This window comes from Myotis daubentonii, chromosome 2 (assembly GCF_963259705.1).
Source record: "Myotis daubentonii chromosome 2, mMyoDau2.1, whole genome shotgun sequence".
In the NCBI taxonomy this organism is placed as follows: Eukaryota; Metazoa; Chordata; class Mammalia; order Chiroptera; family Vespertilionidae; genus Myotis; species Myotis daubentonii.
In genome coordinates this window covers 75,796,624-75,799,741 of record NC_081841.1, presented here as the reverse complement: position 1 = coordinate 75,799,741, position 3,118 = coordinate 75,796,624, and the positions used below count along the sequence as shown (strand labels likewise).

Below are 3,118 nucleotides of genomic sequence, written 5' to 3'. Positions count from 1 at the left end.
ATCAATGATTCTCTCTCATCATTGCTGTTTCTATCTCTCTCTCCCGCTCTCTTTCTCTTTGAAATCAATAAAAATATATTTTTTAAAATAACTAAAATATTTAGTAAATAAATAAAACCAATCAATTTTAAAAAGGAGTTAAAAATAAAATAAAATAAAATTTGGTCCTATGAATTCTTTGGTTTAGAAACTGTAAATGTGACATTGAGTGATTTAATAATAGAAAATAAAGATGAGATAACCATTTAAAAATCCTTAGGGAACAGGTTTAAAACTAAGGCTATCCTATCTAATAAAAGAGTAATATGCAAATTGACCATCACTCCAACACACAAGATGTCTGCCCCCATGTGGTCAAAGATGGCCACCACAAGATGGCCAACAGGGGAGGGCAGTTGGGAGGGACCAGGCTTGAAAGGGAGGGCAGTTGGGGGCGATCAGGCCTGCAGGGGAGCAGTTAGGGGGGACCAAGCCTACAAGGGAGGGCAATTGGGGGCAACCAGGCCTGCAGGGGAGAGCAATTAGGGGTGATCAGGTCAGCAGGGGAAGGCAGTTTGGGGCAATCTGGCCGGCAGGGAAGCAGTTAGGAGTCAATCAGGTTGGCAGGGGAGTGGTTAGGGAGTAATTAGGCTGGCAGGCAGAAGCAGTTGGGGCAATCAGGCAGGCAAGTGGTTGGGAGCCAGCAGTCCTGATTGTGAGAGGAATGTCTGACTGCCCATTTAAACGGGCAGTCGGACATCGGGCCTAAACGAGCAGTCGGACATCCCTCAAGGGGGTCCCAGATTGGAGAGAGTGCAGGCTGGGCTGAGGGACACCCCTCCCCCCACCCCCCACCCCCCGCATGAATTTCGTGCACAGGGCCTCTAGTATAATTATAAGAAGGTAGAGAACAAGCCCATAAGCATTTAGTTCTTTTTTTTTTTTAATATATTTGATTGATTTTTTACAGAGAGGAAGGGAGAGAGATAGAGAGTTAGAAACATCGATGAGAGAGAAACATCTATCAGCTGCCTCCTGCACATCTCCTACTGGGGATGTGCCCGCAACCCTGGTACATGCCCTTGATCGGAACCGAACCTGGGACCTTTCAGTCCACAGGCCGACGCTCTATCCACTGAGCCAAACCGGTTTTGGCAGCATTTAGTTCTTTGATTGGATTTAAAAATATATGACATAAGTCAAATACATAACAGCTTTCTAGAAATATAAAATGGTGAAACTTTTAAACTTATTCAAAGAATTACCTGTGTTCACTACTTAATACTTTTCACACAGTCACTCATTCAACATTGACTGAACCCTTACTACATGGTAGGATCTGATAGAAGTTTCAAATATGTTAATTAATGATAATTTCCATAATCTGTAGATAGATAGATAGAACTTTATAAATACAATTCTTATATTCCTATGGCCATTCATGACAAATATAAAACATAGCAAATATAAAATATCTAAGTAGCCAGCTGGGGAAGTGAGCAAGATAATAGTGTCTGGCTGAGCATTTCTCTACCTAGGAGGGAAAGCTTTGGAGCAGCAGCCTCCCCGGGAGACACTGTCACATAGGCCTTTCTGGGAGGGATTAAGGAAGCCAGAGCAGCTGGGACCCATTTTCACATATAAAACTGGCATGAAAGGCTTTACATGAATGACTAAAACTCTAAGTTCAGATAAGCTAGAGGAGCCCAAGAAAGGGATGCATTAGTCTTGGTGTTAAACCAAAGAAAACTGATTAGATCACAAAGTGGGCAGGTTTCCCTTCTGATTCTATAAGCCTAGAAAAGTGAAAACAAAGATCTGCACCCCTGTTTATCCGTCCTTTTGCATATCGTAGTGAGAAGGTGGTAAGAATTAAAGAGCATATAAGACATGTCACTGGCTGGACTAAAATAATTAAGACGATGATTTGTGTTAAAATCTTTCACTTGCCAAAATTTTAGACAACTTTCAATGCATCCTGTTCTTTAAATGTTAAAGATCAGTAGCTTTTTGGTAAGACAAGGTAGTATGTGCCGCTCTTTGTCCTTTGCCCTCTCCTATTGGCAGAGCGCCCCTTCGTTGGTTAAGTGGTTATTTTTCAAGAACAAGAAGACTTTAATGTCAACTTACAATGGGTTCTTATATTATATTTGTAGATATTAAATATATTGGTCTGCTGATTAAATCAAATGAGATTATAAGAATCATGGACACAAAAGTGTGGTGATGGCCAGAGGGAGGGGGAGCACGGGATGGGTGGAGGTGGGTAAAGGGGGTGAAATGGTGGACATCTGTAATAGTGTCAACAATAAAAAAATCATCATAATAAAAAATATAGTAAAAATTATGAAGTAGTGCTCGCTTCGGCAGCACATATACTAAAATTGGAACGATACAGAGAAGATTAGCATGGCCCCTGCACAAGGATGACATGCAAATTCATGAAGCATTCCGTATTTTTTTTTGCAACAGCTTGGATGGAACTGGAGAGCATTATGCTAAGTGAAATAAGCCAGTCATAGGAAGATAAATACCACATGATCTCACTCATTTGTGGACTATAGAGAACAACATAGACTGATGAACAGGGACAGATCCAAAGACAGAGAAACAGCAATCAGATTATTAATCCCCAGAGGGAAAATAGGGGAGGGTGAGGGGTAACGGGAAGAGATCAACCAAAGGACTTATATGCATGCATATAAGCCAGACCAATGGACATGGACAACAGGGGGATGAGAGCATGAGTGGAGGGGGGGGGATATGGGGGTTAATTGGGGGGGGGAATGAGGACACATTTGTAATTCCTTAACTAATAAAGAATTTAAAGATAAAAAAAATTATGAAGTAAAGATTTTTAAAAAAGAGTCGTGGAGAGTGGGGCCAAATTAAAGTGAAAATAAAGAGACAATCCTATTTTATTCCCATCTCTCTACAAAGAATATCAAGTGATGATTATTAAGTTTCTCAACATATGGAAACAGTGCTTTGATGTTTATGAAGTGTCAATTTCTAAAACAAATATAGAAACAGCAATTATCGCAAGCACTTTCCATCATTACATTGCAGAAGTGTATATAATTAGTGAAAAAAGAGAGAGAGAGAAATAATATACTGCCTAAAAGTTGACAACCTTAAA

At 40.3% G+C, this 3,118-nt stretch overlaps 1 non-coding gene across 1 annotated transcript; it reads left to right on the top strand.

Annotated features, from left to right (window-relative positions):
- Positions 1 to 2,333: 2,333 nt before the first annotated feature.
- On the top strand, positions 2,334 to 2,440 carry LOC132228848 (U6 spliceosomal RNA). Its single transcript, XR_009451458.1, has one exon. It is a non-coding gene; the product is annotated as a U6 spliceosomal RNA (small nuclear RNA).
- Positions 2,441 to 3,118: the final 678 nt, after the last annotated feature.